Here is a 25,150-nt window from a genome sequence, read left to right as displayed (position 1 = left end):
TGATTATAGTTTCAATTATTGTTAAAATAGAAAAACTTTAATTTGAAAAGAAATTTTAATTTAATTCAGGGTTACCTTATAACCCTGAAGATGAGTTTTAAAACTTAGCTCAGCACCTAAAATATGAACTTTTGGTATTTCTTGGAATGCTTTTAGAAGTTAAGTTTATTTGCTCAACAAACACCTATGGTTGCTCATAAATATATTTATTCATGATTATATATCTTCATTACGTAGTATATCCATCAAGCATTCACTCTAAAGTTTTTCTTGCCTTAACTAAACATTTTGGCTCTAATTTTCATCTTTTATGAAATTAAGATTCTACAGTAGTCCCCCTTTACCCATGGTTCACTTTCTTCAGCTTCAGTTACCTGCAGCCAACCTTGGTCCAAAAATATTAAACAGAAAATTCAAGAAAAAAAAAGCAATTCATAAGTTTTAAATTGTGCTAGGTCCTAAGTAGTGTGATAAAATATTGAGCAGTCCTGCTCTGTCCTGCCCAAGATGTGAATCGTTCTTTGTCCAGTATATCCACACTGCTTTTGCTGACTGATCATTAGTCATTTAGTAGCTGTATCAGTTATGAGAGAAAGAGAGGGAGAGACAGATTCACATAAATTTTATTATAGTATATTGTTATTAGTGTTCTATTTTGGTTTTAATTGTTACTGTTAATATCTTACTCTGCCTCATTTATAAATTAAATTTAATTATAAATATGTTTGTATAGGAGAAAACTTTATGTATAGGGTTCAATATTATCCATGGTTTCAGGCACCTACTGGATGTTTTGCAACATCACACCTGCAGATCAGGGGGAACTATATAAAGCCTAATTTCTTCAGGTTGCATTTGTTAGAACATCTTTTACTACACTTTCATTTTCAAGTTTCCGAATTTTTGTTTTGGCTGCATTCTTGCATACAGCTTAGAATTTGGTTCTAATTTATAAATTGTAAGTTCATAAAATAACCCATATATCAAGTTTGTAACCTTATATAGTAACCTTGAACTCTCACTTCTTTAGATTATGTAATATTTCCTTATAGTATGTGATAGAAAAATAAGCATATATTTTCTTCTTTCTCTCCCCATTCTTTGCCACCTAATGTTAGGTAACAGCATGACCTTTCTTAGTATCTTTGTTTTCTACTCTTAGATATGCTTATACTTTTTGATTTAGCAGGTTTAAATGATATTCAATATTCCTAGATAATGGTAATAAAACAATCAGCTAATTTAGTATATGCACCAACTTCTTTCTTTTGTATCCAACTTTTTGTTAGCTGCTTTAGTGCTCCTGGATATTATATTTTATTAGAGGCCCAGTGCACAAAATTCATGTACTGGGGGGGTTGAGGGGGTGTCCCTCAGGCTTGGTTGCCCCAACTGCCCTCCCCTGCTGGCCCAGCCAAACCTAACTGCCCTCCCCTGCCGGCCTGATCGCCCCTAACTGCCTTCCCCTGAAGGCCTAGTCTCCCCCTTAATTGCCCTCCCTCTCCTGAAGGCCTGGTTGCCCCCAACTGTTCTCTCCTGCAGGCCTGATCACTTATAATTGCCCTCCCCTACCAGCCTGGTTGCCCCCAACTGCCCTCCCCTGCTGGCCTGGTCATCTCTAACTGCCATTCTCTGTTGGCCCGATCACCCACAACTGCCCTCCCCTGCTGGCCCTCTTGTGGCAGCCATCTTGTGACCACATGGGAATGGCCACCTTATGTGAGGGTATGAGAGTTAATTTGCATATAACCTCTTTATTATATAGGATGCTCTATTCTGTTACCCTGATCTGAAATTTATTTTAGATTTTGTTTAGAGTTAAATACATCCAATTCTCACAGTTAGTCCTTTTGTAGTAGTTTCTATAGTAAGCTCTTGGTTTGATGGCATTTGTCTCCTAATAGTTGCTTCAAGAAGGGCTCATGATTGCATCATTTCTATGTTCAGAACATTTGCCTCGAGCTTTTGTACCTTGAAAGGAAACTTGACTGCTACATAACCCTTGGTACCCACTTTCTTTCCTATAATGATGGTGAATTTATAATCTCCTAATTCACTGCTGGATATCTCAACTTTTACTATGTGGCTTTTCTTTTTTTAAGTTTTGCCAAAATTGGTCTCCATGAAAACTTCTAATAGAGTATCCTATGGTCTCTTCTATATCAAATTCTCTAAATAGTTCTCTTCTCCAGGATAAAAGAAACAAGTCACTGAAGGAAAGTTCTTAAGGTCAAAATATCTCCAAAGTACCTTTTAGTGAACTTAATGATTTGTTTATTTAGTTAGCTCATGTCATTGCATTTTCCTTGCTCTCCTTATGCCTTCCTCATAGTACTGTTTTAAAGCAAGTTAGAGTTATATCAGAGCTGGAAGGGCTCATTGACATCATCAGGTGCAAAGTCCTTTTCGGATGAAGAAACAGCCACAGGGAGGGGTCAAGGTAATGCCACTAACAGGAAGCCGAGTCTGAACTTGAACCCCAGTGATTTCCAGGCAGGAATCCTTTCCACTTCGCCGAGTCCTTTAAAAAATATAATGATCACTTTGTGGTGTGTGTGTGTGTGTGTGTGTGTGTGTGTGTGTGTGTGTGTGTGTTAAGAGTATTGAAGGTTGCCGAAACTGGTTTGGCTCAGTAGATAGAGCATCGGCCTGCAGACTGAAAGGTCCCGGGTTCGATTCCGGTCAAGGGCATGTACATTGGTTGAGGGTACATCCCCAGGAGGGGGTGTGCAGGAGGCAGCTGGTAGATGATTCTCTCTCATTGACGTTTCTAGCTCTCTATCCTTCTCCCTTCCTCCTCTCTGTAAAAATTCAATAAAATATATTTTAAAAAAAAAGAGTATTGAAGATCTACTCTCTTAATTATGTGAGGTGATCGATGTATTAACCTTACTGAGATAACAATTATATATATATATATATATATATATATATATATATATATATATGTAAAAAATCATCACATTGTATACTTTAAACATTCACAAAGTTATATGTCCATTATATCTCACTAACAATGGAAAGAATGTAATGATCAAAAATATTTATTCCCTTCATCTAAGAGGATTCACCTAATGTCTGCTTGAGAATTATAATTTCATTTCTTATTCCAAATATATAAGGAATGACACATGCAGGATAACTGTATTAGAGAACTTTCAGTGGGTTTGTTGTTCAGTTACATAAATTGTCACTTTCATTTTCTGTTTCTTGAAACTGGGAAACTTCAGATAAATGTAGAGTCAGTTTTCCTACTCCAAACTTCCTAAGCCATCATTTTGAAATCAAATTATGCAGCTTATGTTAAAACATAAGGGCCAGATTCTGTCTTTAAATACACCACCCACTCTCTAACAGCAGAATTTGGCCCTAAAAACCCATTAACAAATATTGTCATTAAACTAAAGAGCTAATTACTTTGGATTCAGACAGAATGAACAAATTCATAGCCCAACCCCAGCTGGTAGTAATAATGGTGAGACTAACCGTATGTGCACTGGAGATTTAAAGAACAAAGACATATTAACACTAATGTAACCAAACATACAAAATTATCCTCCAAATGGAGCAAACTGTTATAGTTAGAAAACTCTTGAAAACACATTGGTATTATCTGAGGCGAGAAATGAAGACTATTTCTGAGAAATTAATCATCATAATTTAAAATTACCAGTGCTTAATAAAGAGCAAACCTTGAGAAATTTATTCTGTTGCAATATTCCACAAATGAAGAATTACATATAAAAACCATTTGATCTAGTAATAGCTATCACTCTCATATTCAAACCAGTTTAATACTTTAAGATGAAAAGGCCTTGCTGTAAGGCTTTTTTAAATAACTGAGAATGAAACTACCTAATAGTTCTAAAAAAGTGAATTAACCAGATAATTGAATATTTTCAAAACCCTTAAAATATGTTGAAATTACATTAAGAATACACACTTCAGCCCTAGATGGTGTGCTCAGTGGCTAGAGTATTGGCCTGAGACTTCAAGGGTCTCAGGTTCAATTTTGGTCCTGAAGACATGCACCTAGGTTGCAGGTTCCCCACCCTGGTTGGGGCACGTTGGGGAGGCAACCAATTGATGTAGCTGTCTTTTGTTATATATGTGTGATTTGATATACATATATATATATATATATATAACAAAATTGCTATCTCAATAAGGTTAGTTTAATACATTGATGTTTCTCTCTCTCGCTCTTCTCTCCCCCTCCTCCCTCCCTTCCACTCTCTCTGAAATAAATGGAAAAAATGTCCTCCAAAGTAAGGATTAACAAAATAATAATACATACATACATACATACTTTAGAAAAAGTTTTACAAACCCTGAGCACTAATAAAAATCAACCATAGTTTCATCAATTGAGCATAACCATTAATAATGTTTTGGTGTTTATTCCTTCAATTTTTCTTCCTGTGCTTCTATAGCTTTTTAAATATGGTTTTATAACTTGTTTTCATATAAAGTATATTATGAGCATTTCCCATGTCAATAATTATACTTTTTGCACATAAATTTTAATTACTTCCCAGCTTCTTAAATTGAGAATAATAAACCCATTTTAATCTTTTAGGCTATCTCACAAATGTCATTATTATACTGTTTCATAATAACACTGATGCTCCCCAGAGGTTCTTACATATTTAAATCTCCTTTCTCCCTACACTCAATGGTCCCAGATGGCTCTACTGTTCAAAAGCTGTATCTTACTTTCAACTCTATTTCCCCCTCAATATCAGATTTCCAGAAAAAGCTGACCAGCCTGAAATACACCTACATTTTATGTTTTCATTTCTTAATTAATGACATGGAAGATGACCTACTGATTACTAAAAAAAGCAAAAACAAAACAAAACAAAAAACATAACAGTAATTGTTATGTTTTTTTTCTGAAATTGAAATAATACAGATTTGTACTAATTTAAGTCTAATTTGGAAACTTAATTGAATCACACACTTGTGTACTATATACTTGAAGATTTTATGATATTTTGTAGCACATATTTTAGGGTTTATCATTAGATATGGCAATCTTACTATTAAGAACAATTCTGACAACAATTACATGTGAAAATTTATTATCATAGTTGACCCAATTATGTAAATCCCTAATTTTGATTACTTAAAAAAAATGCTTTCTTATTTTATGCATATGACTATATTAATTTCTTTTAAATTGTTGAATAGATAATATGTGTAGCTAACTGGCACTATAAGGATATACTTCTTTTTTATTAAGGCTTTACTTTTACCTTTGGATATTTTATGAACAAAAAATTCTACACAGTATGAACAAGGGCACACAATGACTGATAAGGAGAGAGAAGAAAAGGTCTATGAGCTAGATATCCAATCAAAGGAGTTTAATTAAAAAGTTTACTTTTTACTATAAAAATAATATCATATTGTACTTATAAGGAGTCATCACAATTTAAGATCTGAATATGTCCCTACTAATCACTTCTTCTCAATGGAATTAAAAAGCAAACATTTTATAAACTTAAAATTGAAAATAATAGAAACAAAGGTGCTAAATGAGATATAGAAAACAGAAATACAAATGTGTGATATTCAATAAATGTTCTTGTAACTTATAAATACACCATATGCTTTATAAGTTTTTATCTGCAAAGGAAGAGTAGCTAACTATGTATTAAGTAGATCTGTTCTTTAAAAATCTATGGCTGAGTTTTCAATATGAAGAGGGAAAAAACCCTCAAAAATGTAGAAATGCTTAGCCAACCCTGGCAAGAACTCATTATTTTCAATGTGTAGTTATTTACTGGGATTTGATCAATAGCCATAAACATCTGCATAAATCACAACATTGCAGAGAATAGAGACACAAGAAGAGACCAGTGGCAGGACTGTCACCCTGAGAAAGAAATGGGGGCACCTGGGAATGAGCTCATTGTACTGAGTCTTTAAAAATAAGAATCCACCTTGAGAGGGTTATAAAGGAAGCACTCCTTCAGCCCCTCTGTGCTAAGGGCACTCCTTTCTTATTTGTTCTTGTGACTGAAGGAAACAACATAAAACCCCATTTAATATAACTCATTGTTTCTCACTTTCATCAGGATCATGTGGGGGTGGGTAGCTGTAAAAATGCAGATTGTCGGGCCACCTCCCAGACCTGGTGAATCTCTTTGTGAAACATGCCCGAACGTACACATGGGGGTAGGGATCAGCATGTGTACGTTCGGGCTCCCCCCACCCCCAGGTGACTCTTATGCACATTTAGATTTGAGGAACAAAACAGGGTCTCATCACTACTTTGTTCAAAACCAATGATCAGATACCAAGATCACCACTGTGCCTTGCTTGTATGTACATTTACAGGCCATATAACAACTTTTAAACTTTGTAGTTTACTTCCCTCTTTTGTGTGGAACTATACATCGCTAGCTGTTTTCTCATAGTTCATAACTTTCACTTTTGTGTATTGTATTAACATACATTAAATATTACTTTCGATGTAACTAAGCATGACATGAGAATGTGAGTCACTTCCAGACATCACTTACCTTAAAATCTTTATGCTTATTCAGAAAGTTCTGGATATATATGGTGGAAATCTTCAAGAAGAAGATATGAAGCGAGTCCTCTGTTTAATTTCCAAAAATTTCAAGGCTGGACAAGGAGACTCCTTAGATGGACACCAGAAATGCCATTGAGAAGAGAAGACGAGAGGCCTCTGGGCACCTGGTTATCTCTGAACAGAATAGAAAAACAAGTAGTCGGTTACCTGAGATTCAGGGCCTCTGTTGTAGAGGTTATTTTCAGTAAACGAGCAGTGTTACTAAATTTAAACTTGGCCTGGGTTTGCTGCTGCCTGATTTAGCAGTTGTCATTTAAAATTTCATGTCATTGTGAAGTCAGAATTGCACGATGCCGCTGCCTGCAGAAGATTCTGGACGAATTCATATAGCTTTAATTGACGATTCCCACCCCCCCAAAGATTGCATCAAGCGATGTAATTACTCATTTTATTTTTGATATGCAGGTGCTACATTTTGGTGCTGAATTCTTAGGTCAAGGTTGATGAGATCTCTTGGAAATATATTCTTACAGGAGACTATCTCACCTCATAAGACGATAAAACATAATACCTTTACTAAATCCCCATGGAATCATCTGCTACTTTTGCTATATTTTCTTTCACATGGGCAATGCTTGCCAAGGTAATTAGACATGAATGAAAATAATATCCTATCTAGTCAATATGTTGCTTACTCAGAGAAACCAAAATTCTAGCATCTTTGTTGAAGAAGTTAAGATGTGGTTAATGGAAAAAAAGAATAAAATATCTATTTTTAAAATTGGTGATCAGTCATGCAAATATTCTCTTAAACGGTAGAGGAAGCAACACATACAGATAAATACAAACTCAAACACAAAACACCAAGTGTCACACACATGCAAGGACAGAGTACACTGTGAAACAACAATGGAAGACACTACAGCTTGGCTGCCTAAAAACATTCTCAGTTTTCTTCTACAATATTTCTTTTAAAAGATATATTGTATTGATTTTTTACAGAGAGGAAGAGAGAGGGATAGAGGGTTAGAAGCATTGATGAGAGAGAAACATAGATTAGCTGCCTCCTGCACACCCCCTCTTGGCAATGTGCCTGCAACCAAGGTACATGCCCTTGACTGGAATTGATCCTGGGACCCTTCAGTCCACAGGCCGACACTCTATCCACTGAGCCAAACCGGCTATGGCAGCTTTCTTCTTTTTTGATATATCTCACAAATACAGAAAAAGAAATCAGCTGTCCACTTTCCCAGTGTTCCTTTCTTCTTATAGTGTATGGACCAGAATGGGGTTACATGAGTAGGCCTGTTCGGGTTGGTATTTCTGTAACTGGCAAGAATAACAACAACAACAAAAAACCTTTGTAATTTATTTATTTATTTTTATTGTGTATCTCCTATTTCATTCATTTCTATTTCTCTTTGTTCCTAAGTCCACCTTTTTGTCATGATTGGGCCCTCTTCCCTTCTACTTTTCCAGGTTAATTTCCCTAGAATAAAGTGACCATTTCTCCCTCTTTTTAAAAATGTATTTTATTATTGAATATTACACCTGTCCCTCACTTACCCTTTTGCCCTCCTCCAACTATTTCTTTTTAAATACCTTCATTTAAAATATATATATTTCTATTGATTTCGGAGGGAAAAGGAGATGGAGCCCCACTCTGGGGATCGAGCCTGTGCCCTAACCAGAATGAAACCATGACCTCTTGGTTCATAGGTTGTTGCTCAAACACTGAGCCATGGTTACCAGTCATCCCTCATTTTTTAAATACTCAGAATTAAGCAGAATGCTTAGCACATAGTAGGCATTCAATAAATATTTGATAAATGAATGTATAATTCCTTTGCAACAACTTTTGAACATAAACCATTTTGTAATTTTATTTTTTCTGTATACTTTATTTTCTGAATTACTTATAAGCCCACTGAAGGCAAAGAAATATCAGATTTCTTTGTATCCCATTGCAGGATGCTATATTGTACTGATACTAACATTTCTACTTCGGTTTGTTTTTGAAGGCAGAAGTTCATTCTCACAATAGAATAAGTTATCACTTACCTATAAGATTAAATAAAGAAGGGGAAATATATTATTATGCTATCAAAATGTAAGTTAAAAATAGGAAACTTGTTTATGATCACAATTCTATAGAATTTGCACTCAGTTATACAGGAGCTGTTCTGCACGACATGAATTTTCAGATGGGCCTTGAGTTATGTGGACAAACAGTGTTTGTTTCGTTTTTTTACTGTCATATTTTCAAATGTTTTATATTTTTCTTTAGAAATCTTTTCTCCTTGAAACATATAAGCAAAAATTCAATACTTTAAGTTATTAACAGTGGACATTTTTTGAGTAGAAACTGATTATTTTGAAAAATAGTTACCCTAAGTACAAACTAATTCCTAGTTATTGGATATTTACCTGAACAAAGCAAGAAGAACTTCAGAAAGCCAAAGGTAGGCATGTAATTTTAGCCTATGCTCTATACTGACATTACCCAAAATAAAAGAAATGTTTCTTAGAGTAGCCTAAAATAAGAACATACGCTGGGGGCCTGAAAGCAATGAAGCTGTGGGACTGTGAGTGACTGGGCTAGCCTGGAGGACACAGGGATATATTTCACAGCCACTGCGGACTGGGTTACTATGGCCAGATGTTTCCCAAGTTGGAGAATGAGAGAATTATGACGGAAAAAAATCTAAAAGGAAGAGAGGCCAGGAAATGTAAGAGTAGACAATACAAAGTTTGTGCCTGAATAAACGTCTTGAGCAGGTTTAACCTTTTACTTAAAAAGTAGTTGAAGTTTGCCTAAGGCATATTTATAGAAGAGATCATTGAATTTGGGTTTCTATAGACCTGTTGTTCCACTATAAATATGTCCTTGTTTTCTCAGGGTATGTAATCCGTTAGGAAGTTTGTAAAACTTAAAAAGATAAAAAAAAAAAAAAATGGAAGGAAAGAAATAAAAAAAAGGAACCCCGCTACAAGAACTGCATTTCAAGAATGACCATTAATAGTTGTATTAAAAACCAGAGAGTAAGCTCTTTTATAATTAGAGTTTTAAAAGGTATTTTAGGCATCTAGTGATTTGTGATTTAATCTTCAACTGCTTTTCAAGCAAAATAAGAAATCCCACCAGGGTATAGTCATTATTTCTTTTCCCTCCCAGTACTTAAACTCCGAGGAATAAGCTAACGTAGAACTGTTTACTTTGTTCCTCTCAATATAAGTAAAAAGTAACATTAGCTGCATGGTGGAAGGACAGATTATTATGCTGTGTCTTTATTCATGCTTCTTTTCTGTTTAAGGGGAAACATGATTTTCAGGTGTATATTTAACTTGCCAAATTGTTTCATTTTGCTTGTTAATATTTGAATCTATTGACAAGATTGTGTTTGCCTCTTTTTAATAAAATTGACTTATGTTCTATAAGTATAGTTCAAACCTTTTGTATTTATTTAAAAAAATGATTTTTAAAGTTAAGAGTATGACCTAGCCAGCATGCTCAGTGGTTGGGTATTGACCTATGGGTTAGATGCCACTTTACCTAGTCCCAGTTTGGAGCAATTTTCATAACAGTCTAGTACTAATTTCTTTTGTTTAGTTTGGACTCTTAGAACTTTCCCTTGATACCATTAATGGAAGGAATCATGCTTCATAAATTTTTATGTCATATATTGGGTAGATTGAGAAAAAGTAAACACGATGCTATGCAGTAGTGTAAATGTATGAATTTCCTACATTTCTCAGGGTAGGTGACCTTGCCTTTCACCAATAATAAGTTAGTGTTTGATTGTTGTGAAGAATTCCTGAAACATATTTATAACTTGTCATTTTATTTGAATCAAGGAGACATCTCATATCATTTTAGCATAGGTAGACCTATTATTAAAGTCATCATATAAAGTATGTGTAACTCATTTCCTGAGAAACATTCTGAGAAAACAGCGCTGATAACATGGCCCATTGTTAACAGAGTGGAAGACAGAGATAGTTAAACATTTCCTGTTCTTTGACACCTATCTTTTCTGTATGTATATGTCTGTTGAGGCCATCAGAGTCTAAAATATTTCAATTCAGCATAAAATTGCAGTACCGATTGTTATGTGGCACATATTTTATCTTGTGGAGAGATGGAAAGCGTATCTAAATGCATCATGCCTGTGCTCAGATGTAATGCAAATTTTCTACCTTGCCAGTGCCAGAAATAAATGAAAACGATAGTAGATAAAAAGCTAGAAACATTTTTCTCTTTAGCACTCAGGCAAAATTTTGTATATAGTGAGCATCATCATGCCTTAAGCATCCTTGGTGAGCCAAACATTCTACTGCGGATGGAATGTTGGAGGGATAGCTCCTACCTTAAACTCTTATTAATCAAAAGACAATAAAATACAGTTTAAAGTAGTTGGGAATAAAGATTTAACTAAGAAAAAACTCATTAAGTACAAGGATATGCTATGAATTATAAAGAGAACTATATTCATTTACACAATCTTTCAAACTATGACAAGTCTTTAATAAGGACTTAGTTACCTAATTAGATAGTTGAATTGTGTGTCTATGTTTATAAGTTGGTGTTATCTTATGTAAATTGTGTATGATTTGTAATAATTATCACCATAGTGAAAAGAATAGAGAAATTCATGTTTCAATGATCAGTTTCTGTAAAGACCTGAAAAAACATGCTCATAGCAAAACCCAGGCTTTACAGTGGCCTGAGAGAAATAATTTCTCCCTAAATGGTTTTAGTTTTTCTATCCATATGAAAGGAAGTAGAACCAAATCAGGAGTCTTTAAACCTTGGCTGTTCTTTTGAATATACCTGGGTTTAAAAAAAAGGAAGATGCAGGTATCTCTGACACTAATCTTGAAACTGGAATAGGTTATCTTTGGGAGGGAAGGATATACAGCATAAGTACTAAGTATGTTAAGATTGGAGCTCCATCTCCTTTCTTTGATACTTCTCTGTGCAGGCCACAGGTAAGAGGCTAAAGTTAGGGTTTGGAATTACCGTGTTTCCCCGAAAATAAGACATCCTCCGAAAATAAGACCTAGCACAATTTTGGGAGAAAAAATTAAATCTAAGATACTTATTTTCGGGGAAACAGGGTAGGAGATGAGAACTGTGGCCTTATTTTGTTCCCTTTCCTTAGCTCTGGCCTTTGTTTCTGCAGTTGATAGGACTTTTGATCTTTGAGATATGGCAGCAGGGACAGAATGCTAATGGCTGTTTCTGAAAGTCTGCCTAATTCCTAGGTCCTTTTTTTTAGTTTGAAGGGGCTTACTATCCATAAAAAGGTAAACCCATAGTCACTCAAATTTGTTTCATTAGATAACATTCATTCATTATTTATCCAATAAATACTTATGGTGTGCCTTTTTGTTTGAAGCCATGGGCATATAAAGATTCTTAAGATAATTTACAACCACACAGCTTATTCATTGATTTCAGTATAAACTGTTTTAAGTCACTTCTTAAGCTTTTATACACACACACACACACACACACACACACACACACACACACCCTTACTCTTAATTCCATCAGCAACTTTTAGTTCTTTACCAAGTGACTTTATGAGTTGTTCAGTGGAGCCTGTTCCTTTTCACAGGACCATGCTCCATACCTGAGCTAAAGTTGATGTTTCTGGTGACACCCTCACCTCCTGCCCCTTCTTTCACTTTGATGAAACCCCTTGCCCACTTCCTGACCTTGGAGAGGGGAGGATTTTGACCTCTGATGTTCATGCTATTATAGTTGCCTTTCTTTTATTCATAAAATATTAATTTGCCACTAGTTTACTACTGCTTGATTCTTTTCAATTTATTTTAAATCCCCATCTGAAAATATCTCAATGAAAAGAAATGACCCAAAATATTTCAATGTTAAAAAAGCAAGAATGTCAGATGTGGAAGTGGGGAGAGGAGATACCTCATGGATGTCTGCTGGTGATGAAAAGTATTATTTGGAATGATTGAAATGATATTTTGTCACTAAACTCAAGATTGATATTGCTGTTCTGATTTAAATCCTCGTGAAAAATTGGAGTACAAGCACAAATATATGTTTGTAATTTAAATAGTAAAAAATCCCACCATGTAATCTGGACTCTCTTCTGTATGTAATTATAGTCATTTCCTAAAGTGTCTAGCATGAAAACATGGAGCATAACTGTAGTTTTCAATAACATCATGTGAAATCAGCATCTCAGTGCTGAGAATACTGTTTTCTGTACTATTATCACCCCAAACTACATAAACTCCGCCAGCTGGAGGAAAGTATTGATTACACAGGCGCTGAAAGCCAGAGGTGCTCTGGGTTCCCTGGCAGTGTTACTCCACGGGCCATCACTGGGCCCTGCTCCGTCATCAGAGGAACAAGAAAGCATGAGGCATTTGTCCAAAGTGGTTTTATAACCCTGTGTTCCACAATCAAAGCCATGAATCACCACAGAAAGGCCTGCAATAACCAGAACAGGATTAAAACAGAGAAAAGAAATCACAAGGTAATTCATAGGATTTAGAATAAATCACTTTCAGTTCTATAAACTATGCCTAAATATATAAGAAACATCAGATTTTTGTAGACTACAAAGAAAACATCTCTGTATTCCTGCCAGGACCCTTTATCTTCAATTTGTACAATTAATATTTGTGTTCTAAAAATTACCCTCTTTGATAAACCTTGTTTGGACAGTTTAGTGTGGAAAAGTCCAAACTTTCCCTTAGGCAGGGATAATCTTTATCAGCTCAATAATAGATACTGTCAATGTCCTTCCCTGCCATTTTCTCCATTCTCTGCTTCTGTTACTCCTTCTACTAGCTCTAAAACAATATTCTCCCTTTTACCTACTTTTAATATGAATTCTCCATACAACCACGCAGAGTTTTGTGTGTGTGTGTGATTTCTTGTTTTTGTTTTTTTAACTTTTTCAAAAGCAGATAAGCCCTGGGAAAGACAACTTGCCATTCAAATATTCTATCATGAAAGACCCTGGGCTCTTATTAGAAAAAGTCATAATGTAAAAATCTATCCACCTAGTAATAAGATCTCAGGTAATATTCCTTTACTGTATTGATTTTGCAAAAGCAACCATTTTGTTGCCAGACTTTGGAGCTCAGTGATAGCTCTCCATATGAGATTTTGAAACGGCATGTTGAAATGTTGCCAATTAAACTAGGCTGGAAAGATTGCAAGGGGGTGTGTAATAGAGAACCCCTAGGACAAGAAGAGGAATTGCTGCACAGTGAGTGGCATGACAAGATCTAAGATTCATTGTATCAACGCAACAATTTCCCCCCAAAAGTCAGTTAAAAGCAAATGCCTTAGAAAGATATATAATGAGTGCACTATTTAAATTAATTTGTTCCTTTAGATTGCATTAAAAATGAGTGAATGAACAAATGAATGAATGAACTAACAAATGAATAAATGAAAGGTGCGTGCATCTACAGCTGACATTACCAGAGTGAACAATATCTAATTTTTCATAGGATGATATTTAAGAAAAATGGGTCAGTGGCTGTAGTAGACTTTATCAATATCTCCATGGCTTTGCCTCTTCCAGCAGCCATGCCCACTGTTAATGCTTTTGTAATTTGTCTTGATAAAGAAGTGGGATGTCTTTTCTTCCTCCCTTGCTTTGAGTTTCATCACCTGACTTGTTTTGGTCAATGAAACTTTAGAGAGCATGATGTGACTAAGGCTTGAGCATTGCTCGCACTATTGAGTTTGCTCTCCATCACTTCTGCTGTTGTCATGAGAATTTACCCAGACAGGAAGAGGATGGGTGACATGTAGAACAGAAGTTTGTGCAGCCAAGCTTAACCCCCAGCTGGCCCCCAGCCATATGAGCACACAGATGAGACAATTATAGCCACCCAGCCCACCGCAGCCTAAGGTCAGCCAACCCCAAAGATCCACAGAGCTATAAGATATATGGTTATTACTGCCTGCTGCTGAGACTGCATGGTTGTTTGTTATCCAGCCTCTTCTTGAAATACCTAACTGATACAGAAGTATAATCTTCAGAACTGAGCTTTCACTTTTTAATGTGACAATTCACATTGGAGACCTTACAGCCACACTTAAATGACACTCTCTCTAACCTTAGTTAGGGAGACAAGTACGAGAACCAGAGAATATATTCTATCCAGAGCTGGACAAATTCATCCTAGAAGTATAACACGTCAGTTATCATGAGGAGTTTTGAGGCAAGATCAGTAGGGATGCTACGACTTAAATGGAATTGAGTAGCATAGCATGATTCTTCTTTTTTCAAGCAAGTGGTGGATTTGTTACAAAAGGTCCTTCCTATGGATGCTTTTTTTTTTTGTTGGTGGTTGAAAAGCTGTTAATGTATAATTACTTCCAGCTTTGTCTTATCCCAATGCTTGCTGAAAATGGCACTTGGCTTTTTCCACTCGAGTCATCCCCTTCTCAGCCTTCAACACGCTCCTGGAAGGGTCCTCCTACTGTTTTATGGGTGGGTTGGGCTTTTTGATTCTGAATAAAAATGTTGAGAATGAGGGAGAACTGAATGATGGGTAGAAAGGTTAAAGGGTAAGATTAGAAGAATAGCACCCTTTATAAAAGACAGAAAAGCTGCATGAGGTCAGGGATGGGGGCGCCTTTTGTTTAAATTAAGAGGACTCAGAGAAAGGGAGGCTGTTAGGGACCATGAATAGAAAGGAAAGATCTTAGCAAAGGGTCCTGCAGGTTTTGTTGTTTAAATTCTCTTTTACATGGTTTGAAAAATGCTAGTGGAGAACCTGAGTTAATTAATTAATTACTTTAAAAAAATGATACAACCTTTCTGAGACTAGCTTCTGTGGGTCACAACTTCTGCCAGTGACAGTCTGGCACAAAAAGTTTAATATGGAATGGTGTCACAGAGTGGGAAAAAACACGTAGATATACAGTGGTATTCACTTCCCCTATCACTTATTAGATGCATAATTAGACAGTTACTAAACCATCCCAAGTTGATTTATACCACGGAGAAAATAATATATATATTCATAGGTTGTTCTCGGGATTAAGAAGGCAGTAAATATTAAAATGTCTGGCACATCGTTCAGACATAAATGTTAGTTGAAAGATTGGTGCACAGTATTTCCCTCACGAAAATTCAGTTTGGCCTACGGTCCATGTAAAATCTGACCTGTACCCCCACGCTGTGCTCCAGTCAGGAGCAGTGGCTAAGTGGGTGAGCAGCTGCTAATTGACAAAGACAGCTCTTTGTTTTCTTCACAGTTTGTTACTTTTATGAAAGTCAAAGAAACTATGTTCCTTTCCAGCTTCCCAAGTGGAGCACAGCCCAACACTAGAATATCAACAAATGAAGTGACCACTTATGGGGACTCTTAACATTAAGTATATGAAACACCTTATATGCTGTTCCATTACTAGCCTGGATTACTTTGAGGAGGAGACAGGAGAGGTATACCCATGATCAAAGTAGCATCACTTATTATTTTCAGTTGTGAAATGTGAAAACATGGGGTTATTGCAACAGAATTGATGATGGCCTAACAGAATTCTCCTTGTCACCAGCAATAGGAACAGTGAATCACAAGGTGACATGTACGTTTCAGATACTGTTCAGCATTAAAGAGCTGAGGAGAACTGTACAGAAAAGGCACTGGAAATCTATGGTTTGAAGTTACAATACAAAATTGATAGCTGATGATATGCCGGCAGCATCTTGCCCAAGGTTCCAAGGAATGCCTACGAGAGTAAAAATTAGATTAAGAAAGTAAATGTGCTTTTCTAAAAATTAGAACACAACCAAGACAGCATCATGCTTCTGACTTTATAAAATGAGGGTTTAGAGAGAATCGGAAGTAAGGTGTGACCTAGCCCATAGCTTTGAAATGGGCATGGATTAAAAAAAAAAAAAAATCCACCTGGTTCTTCTCGTGTACTTGTGAATAATGCTGAACATTACATGGTAAGTCATCATCAGCACCAATGTCTTGGTATGCAGCCAGCCTGCTAGCACAGATCGCCACACTGGAGCTCCACAGGTGAGGAGAATAGATGATAACAGGATAACTGCACAGATGTGGATTGGAGGGCTGGTGTGGGGACAGCACACGCTGAGAGAACAGATAGTCCTGCAAGGACACTGAAGCACAGTTTCAAGGTTCGCTATGGAGAGAGAGCCCTGCACCTGATAGATTGCCCTGACACAGAGCAATCAGTGAGAGTGGCCTCGTTTCCAAGGCAAAATATAAGCAAAGCTGGTACAAACAGCGGTGAAAGCCACACATACAAGTCAATCATTATGCACACACACTGAGAAAAGAAAGCTGCATGTATGCAATGTCCAAACCAAGTTAGTTATGCTACAGCCAGATCGACTGTGTGCCTTGAACTGATATAAAAGTCAGAGTTTTATGGAAAGGGCAAGGCAAGATATTTCAGTCAAGCTTCATGACCCCTTAGAAGCGACTGCTTATGTACAGGGGTGGGCAAAAGTAAGTTTACAGTTGTGAGTATGCAAAACACAGTTTATTCCTGTAGTATTACTTATTAATTATTCTTTTATTTTCCATTCAAACAACTGTAAACCTACTTTTGTCCCACCCTGTCCTTTAGGAGCATGCACCTTCAGGCCTTGTATGCAGGAATTTAGAAAATAGAAGAAGAAATTTTACCAAGTGACCTAGCCTGAGAATTCTCATTGGCCATCACCAGCATCCAGCAGTCTGTATGCTGGTATGTGTTCTGTATTCTGTTCTTTGTTAATAAAATCTATAATAATAAAAGGGTAATATGCTAATTAGACCGAACAGCCGAACGACCTTCTGGACAAAGAGAGGGCTGCGAGGGCTGAGCCCCTTGCACGAATTTCGTGTACCAGGCCTCTAGTGTCTTGATATTACTTTGTAGGAAGAGTGCTTGTCCATCATTGAATTATGTCCATGATTCGTGGTAAAGGGACCATAATTATCTAAGGGAATTATTGAACACTTGCAGATGTGTCCTGAGCCACAGAAGTTTTGCAATTTGTCAGATTTTTATCTCTGCTTAAGTCACAGTTTATTTTGTGAGGATCTAGAGTGAGAATAGTCATAGCCAAGATTTGTGTTCCATGGAGCACTATATGCACATGTGGCAAACATTAAAGTATAACTAAGAGGGCTCCAACAACAATGTTCAAAGCAGGCCTACTACAATTTGCTCTTCTACTTATGTCAGCTTTAGTAGACAATAAAATACTCTGTCTGCCAGTCACTTAAGCTAAGGGAAATTAAAATTGGCTTTCATGATAGCTTAAGCAGCATTTATACAGAAGAGCTTCTATTAAGAGAAAAAAGAATAAACTTTCCTCCTCCTGTTGACTTAAGAGTCCTGGGAAAGCATCTTCCCACCCAGTAACATGTTTTTTACTGGCTGGTTTGTTTGGATTTACATATTCTGAACATAAGGCTGGGCATTATTTACCAATTTGTAGTCACTGAGAAGAACTTGGGTTGTGTGTCCTGCTCTACTCACATAGCAGGAGCACCTTCAAAGAGAAATTGCTGTCTTATTCGTACAGACGACAACCCCAAACAAAATGAAAAAGAAAAAAAAAACAAAACAAAAAAAACACAACACAAAAGCTTTGAATTAAAAGGTAAACCTAATCTTCTACCATGACCTGGTTTCATTCACTGTGGTAATGGGAATAAAATAATAATAGATTAAACAAATGTCTGTGTAATTTATGCTTTTAAATATTCTTTTCTTTTTAATCAGAATTCCTAACTAAAATAAAGCCATTTTCATATATCTCTTCCTTAATTTTGTTTCCTTTGCCTCCGTCGTGAGATTGGTAATTCACTTTGGGTTATTGTTTCTCACTTTTGCAGGTACCCTTCTGTGGTTAACCCACCCTCTACTGTTCTTAGTCTTGTTGCTGCACAGTAGTTGCTCAGTTTTCATGAATGTAACACAAGGAACCAGAGGGAAAGTGCTCTGTAATTTTGCAGTGGTGTCTGTTTAAATGGGTGGTACCAGCCACTCAGGCAATGAGAGAGTTTACTCCATGGCCACCATTATATAAGACTATTTTCTACTTGTTCATTAGTATACCTTTATAAGAAATGAGTGATAAAGATAAACCAAGAATGAGAGCTAAACTTAAGAGTAGAAAATTCGCCACTGGTATGGCTCAGTGGTAGAGTGTCATCCCTCAGACAAAAGAGTTTCAGGTCAAGGTCATGTACCTGCATTGCAGGTTCGTTCCCAGCCCTGTAGAGGAGCATGTGAGAGGCAACCAATCCATGTCTCTCTCTATCCTCTTCTCCACTCTCTTCTCCTCTTCCTCCCTCCCACTCTCTAAAAATCAATGGAAAACATATCCTTGGGTGATATTGTTAACAATGAAAAAGTAGAAAATTAACTTGAAGTCTGAGTCTATCTGAGAAACCATGGTAACTGATAGACATGTGACTTTCAAGAAAGCACTAGAGTTTCTACAAACAGCTTATAATCCACACATTTGACGATTCAACATTTCAGGACATATTTTGAAAAGGAGCCACTGTCTCATGCTTAAGAGTTTGATAGTTAAAAATAAAGAAACTCCTTGGACTTAAGAACTTTGCTAGCCATTACCCAGTGACTTGGACACTCCTACACCTAATTTGCATTTCTAACCTTACTTCATAGTTTTTACCTTTACTTAACACATTTTTTTTCCTATTCTCTGTACTGTATATCTCAGTCTATGGAAGCATGAATAACACTAAGCAGAGAAAGAAACTTTAATTTTAGTTTTTGTTATTGAGGTCATCAGAAAAATTATTTTTCTAACTGAATTTGAAAGCCCTTATTTGTTTTTATTAGTAAATAATAATATATGAAATATTCTCTATGGGATACACAAAATGTGTATTCATATAGATAGTGATCTTTTTTGGAACTAGACAGACAGAAGATAGTTGAAAATGGAAGAGCAAATTATTGATTAGAATATAATATTATGAAGGATTGCTATAAATACTATGCATTTCTAAATAAGAAGCAAGTACTAAGTTTGTCACAGAATGTTTTGTTTTTCAAGATTCAGCCAGCAAAATTCAGATCTGTACAGTCGGTCTAAGAGAAGAGTGTATGATCATCAGACTGCTGTGCACTTCGTCATCTGGTTGAGGGTTCATTCATTTGGCAAACATTTACTAAATGCCTGCTGTATGACAAGGCACTGCGTTAGGCCGTGGGAATAAAATAACAAGGAAACCCAGACAAGATCTCTTCTTTCAAGAAGCTAATTTATGACATATTTCACTTAGAATACCTTTTAGGTCCATCCATGTTATCACAAATGGTAAGATTTCTTTTCTTTTTTTAAAATATATTTTATTGATTTTGTACAGAGAGGAAGGGAGAGAGATAGAGAGTTAGAAACATTGATGAGAGTCATCGATCAGCTGCCTCTTGCACACCCCCTACTGGGGATATGCCCGCAACCAAGGTACATGCCCTTGACAGGAATCGAACCCGGGACCTTTCAGTTCCCAAGCCGACGCTCTATCCATTGAGCCAAACTGGTTTCGGCAAGATTTTTTTTTCTACACCTGAATATTACATTGTATATGTGCACCACATGTTTTTTAACCATTTATCTTTTGATGGACACTTAGGTTGCTTCCATATCTTGGCTATTGTAGATAATGCTGCAATGAAATTTTTTTTTTCAAATTAGTGTTTTGGATTTCTTTAGATAAATACTAAGAAGTGGAATTGCTGGGTCATAAGGTAATTGTATTTTTAATTGTTTGAGGAACTCCATATTATTTTCCATAGTGGTGCACCAATCTGCATTCTCCCCAACAGTGCATAAGGGTTTCCTTCTCTCCACATCCTTACTAACACTTGTTCTTTGTGGATTTATTAGTGATAGCCATTCTGGCAGGTGAGGGGTGATACTGTGGTTTTAATTTGCATTTCCTGATGATTAATGATGTTGAGCATCTTTTCATATGTCTAATGGCCATCCGTATGTCTTCTTTGGAGAAGTGTCTATTCAGATCCTCAGCCCATTTTTAATTAAACTGTTTGTTTTTTGTTTTTGTTTTTGTTTTTTTTGCTCTGAGTTGTATGAATTCTTTACAAATTTTACATACTAACCCCATTTATGTTAAATCTAAAGAAAAAAAGAAATGAACAAACAAAACAGAAACATAATATAGAGAACAAACTGAGGGTTGCCATATGGTAGATGAAAAAAGGTGAAGGAATTGAGAAGTACACATTAATAATTACAAAACAGCCACAGGAATATAAAGTACAGTATAGGGAATATAGTAAAAAATAATGTAATAACTATATATGATGTCAGGTGGGTACTAGAATTATCAGTGGATCACTTGGTAAATTTCATAACTGTCTAACCACTATACTATACACCTGAAATTAATATCTATCTAGTAAAGAGGAAATATGCTAATTGACTGCCACACCATCATAAAGATGGCAGCACCCACAGCCAATAAGGAGGGAATATGCTAATTAACTGCCATGCTTTCAAACCACAGATGGTGGTGCCCAGGCCCTGCAGCTCCACCAGGGTAGGAGGCATGCTGCATGGCCGGGCCCACCCCTAGGCGGTTCTGGCCATTCTGCATGTCTGCTTCCAGAGTCCTCCAGTCCCCTCAGCCCCCAGGGCCAACCCAAGGTGCAAGCAAGCCTCAGATGTCGCTGCCCAGCTGCGCAGAGCCACCTGAGGCTCAGGTAACCAGGGCTAGCTGAGGCTTGTGCTACTGGCAGTGGCAGTGGCAGAGGTGTGATGGGGCATCACCTTCCCCCGATTGCTGGGTGGCCTCCTGCCCCTGAAGGCTCTCAGACTGTGACGGGGGCAGGACCGGCTGAGGGACCTCCCATCTAGTGCATGAATTTTCATGCACTTGGCCTCTAGTATAATAATAAAAGCATAATGTGCCAATTAGACAGGATGTCCTTCCAAATATCCTTTCTTCCAGACAAAGCTGCGGTGGGTGGGGGCCAAGGAAGAGGCAGCAGAGGCTCTTAGCTGTGGTGGTGACGGGTGCAGGCCAGGGCCAAGGCCCTTGCATGGATTTTATGCATTGAGCCTCTAGTATAAAATAATATTGAATGTCAAGTGTAATTGAAAAATGAAAAAAAATAATTTTAAAAGCCCTAAATAAATACATGACAAAAAAAATAAACGAATGTCTAGTGATACAGACAATTTAATAATTTTCAAAGAGTCAAATCTGTAGAAATATAAAATTGCAATAGCTGAAGTAAAAGTGAATATGACAGAACTTACTTCCCATGGTTTCAGTTAACACAGTGCCATCCCCAGAAAAGGCTGCCTGAAGCATTTTATCAGCTATTTCAATCCCAAGCAGAAACTTTAGACTGAAGGTATTGTTTATTCCATCTTGTGTCTACCCTGATTTGTTTTTTAATTTTTTCTGTATATATGTTATGTGAGGAAAATTTCAATACTTTTACTGGTCCCTGCTGAAAACAAGAATGCTACCTATCTTTCCAGAGTCTTGTTAAGACTAGCTCATTTAATCTAGGAAATACGTGAAATAATTTCCTTGTGAGTCCCTCTTTTTGCTTCCCTACTTAAGAAATGTATTACATACCAGACAAAGGCAACTTCTAGAAATTCACTGCCTTTAAAATTAATTTCCTTTTAGCACTTATTTTGTAATCAAATAATTACCCCCTTAGGCCCAGGGGAACCTCTGACATGTTTTTCTTATTCAGTAACTATCTATTACTTGTACTTTCATTGTATCAACAAAAGTATTTCAAAAGTACTTACCCATGCATTTAAAGTTCAAGACATAATTTGTTTGAGTGGCAGACAAGGAATGAAACAGAACAGGAATCCTTGGCACTGCTCAGATAAATACCTGTTGTTCTGCCCCTCGAAGCGCCTTTCTGATGGCAAGGATGAGGGCGAGGGCATTGTACTGTAGTGGATGCCCCCCTTTAGATGGAAGCACCCTAAGAGTGTTGGCTGCTCTTGCCTGAAGGGAACTACCTTACCCAAGGCATGCCCCCTCCCAAGCATAGTCTGCATCCAAGGACTGGTCAATGTGACATGCAAAGCCCAGGACCCATGACTCAAATTAGGACAACTCTGAAGACCCAGCTAGGTAAGAGCTTCCATGATAATCTGCAATCTTTGTTGTGACAGCTCGTAGATGAACCTCTCCATCTGTCCAACCCTGCTTCCCTCAGATCCTTATAGCTATTGTTTCCAAACACTTCACCAAATTCCAGGCACAAAAATTCCCCATGACATATATTTTCAAAGAACTTGAAGAAATATATTTCACCCAATCAAAAACAAAGATAAATAATGTAAAAATAAATCAATATGAATCTAAAATAATTGTATAGTCTCACCTATTTTCAAGATTCTTATCTAATTTTAAGTGAGGAAATAATAGTGCTTATTCCACAAAAATTTATGATATGAATATTACTCACTGTTTAAGACTGAATTTTAGGAAATATTTTGAATCTCCTAAATGCTTCTCAGAAAATTTATTTTTCCAGAATTAAAAAAAATTATGGGCCAAATACATCATGCTGATGAAATGGGACAGAAGTGACTGAATATGAATAAATGCACTAATATTTGAACCCTTTCAGAGTCAACAGGGAATGTGATATATTTTCAAATTTAAAATTTCATTAACTAGAATATGAAAGAGATAAAAATTTAGCAGGGAAAGAGAATTCACCAAGTACATGACCATAACAAATATACTGCCAACTATGGCATGAAGTAAGGGACATTTTTTCTTCTTTTGGGTTAAAGTTTGTTTGGCCTTTTGTTATTTTATGTTAATCATCACACTGTAAGGTCTGACTTCCTTCCAGGTAAGCAGGTGGGTCATTGGAAGACAGTCATAGTCCACCTGCCTAGTGAACTCAGCAGCAGATTCACTCATCTGTTAAGAATTTCACTTGTATACTTGTGACCTGAAATTTGAGTATTTATAAGTTTTAGAGAGGAGGAACCTTTCTCATAGTGTTTAGCATTTGTAAATGGAACAGGGAATGGGAAGAATGTCTATGAAATGACTACTATCAGCAAAATATCAGAAGCATGAGAAAGCCTATGAAATGGATTTTCAGCACTAAGACCTAAGTTCCAAGAAATGCCTTCAGGACATTCTTATTCCATTCAATTAGCCCTGGAAGAGGCACTCTGGCAAAAGGGATAAGTACTTGAATCAAAGAAAAGCATAAAATACAGATAACTCTACTGTTAGGTCCACACCAACAGGAGCCAGGCCAAGAGACGCTGTGAGAGATTAAGAAATTTTTATTACATTCTCTCTCAGTGGGCTGAGACCAGTGTGTCAGTGTCAGCACCGAGGGAGTGTTTGTGTTCTCTTATACAGGGACTGGGTCAGGGTAGCACCAGCCCACTGGGGGAGCTGCCTGAACAACAGGACAGCCTTGGAAGATAGCAGGATGTCTGGTGGGTATACAACCCGGTCAGGCAGAGGGGAGCGCCCGAGTCAGTTGGGGATGGTATCTTATCTTCTGCAGGTGCAGGCTGTTTGCTTCAAGCTATGGGGGAAAAACCCCATAACAATATATTTCAGACATGTCCAAACAGGAGAGGACTGGGGTAGTACATACTAACATCTACCACTGCAATAACATGATCATGGGATGGTGGTTTTATAATTGCATGCCAGCAGTGAAGCACTTTGTCTAAGTGAAACCTCATGCAGAACCCCAATATGTAAAACAGGCAAGAGAGGACTAGCTCTGTTTGAAGTCAGAAGTAAGCGGCTGAGCGTTTTAGTGTAGCAGACACCCTCAAACTCTGAGATACACCTAAGGAACTCCTAGGACTCGACGTAGCAAAGTGTAAAAACAATTAGGTCATTGAAGAGCTCAGCTGTGGGGATCTGAAGCGAAGATTGCTTAACTTTTGTATTGCTTCCCAGAATTTATTCTCCCCATTCCCCCATCCTAACAGTACCTTAACATTCTCAGCATGTATTTTGGATAAATTTGACACCATTCTTGACTCTGGAAGTGGCCCCTGATTAGCTTAACATAGTCAGCACATCTCATCATCTATAGCCCACACATGACTCAATTTAGCAATCAGCTGCAAGAATCCATTCCAAGTGTCTTTGTTTGAGTTTTGCTGTTTTTATCTTCAGAACTAAGCAGACTCTCTTTTTTGTTGTTGTTGTTGTTGCTAGATTTGCACCTGAAAGCACATAACCCCAGGAGCTGCTGAATTGGTATATTGTGACAATAACGGAGGAATAGCCAACCCTGAAGTGGCACAGATTGCTGAGACAGAGGCAGCCCAGTGAACTCATTTGAGTACTGGCCAAGTGTAGCCTGAAGCGAGCCAGATTTCAGTTAGTGACTATCAATGTCCTTTTCTCTTTAAATCAGATTTTCATTGTTTTCCTTTTTTCTGTTATAGCAGAAAAGCATGTAACTGAAGAGGACTTAACACATTTGAGTACAGTATTTTTCGGACCATAAGACGCACTTTTTCCCCCCCAGAAGTGGGGGGAAAAAGTCCCTGCGTCTTATGGTCCAAATATAGCCTACACATATACTTTAAAAAA

The 25,150-nt window shown here is 37.0% G+C and overlaps 1 protein-coding gene across 8 annotated transcripts in view; it reads right to left on the bottom strand.

Annotated features, from left to right (window-relative positions):
- The window catches only part of HS3ST5 (heparan sulfate-glucosamine 3-sulfotransferase 5), a 230,965-nt gene that overhangs the window by 137,386 nt on the left and 68,429 nt on the right, over positions 1 to 25,150 (bottom strand). For 7 of the 8 annotated variants that reach the window (XR_006739952.1, XR_006739953.1, XM_036414173.2 and 4 more), the window contains exon 2: positions 6,531 to 6,718. The gene's annotated coding sequence lies outside the window, so the exon portion shown is untranslated. Of the gene's footprint in view, positions 1 to 6,530; positions 6,719 to 7,115; positions 7,280 to 25,150 lie in introns of those variants that run through there. The other variant, XM_036414170.2, reaches the window with a different exon arrangement.

The sequence above is a fragment of the Pipistrellus kuhlii genome, unplaced genomic scaffold (assembly GCF_014108245.1).
Source record: "Pipistrellus kuhlii isolate mPipKuh1 unplaced genomic scaffold, mPipKuh1.p scaffold_m20_p_5, whole genome shotgun sequence".
Classification (NCBI taxonomy): Eukaryota; Metazoa; Chordata; class Mammalia; order Chiroptera; family Vespertilionidae; genus Pipistrellus; species Pipistrellus kuhlii.
This window is presented reverse-complemented; position numbering and strand designations above follow the sequence as displayed.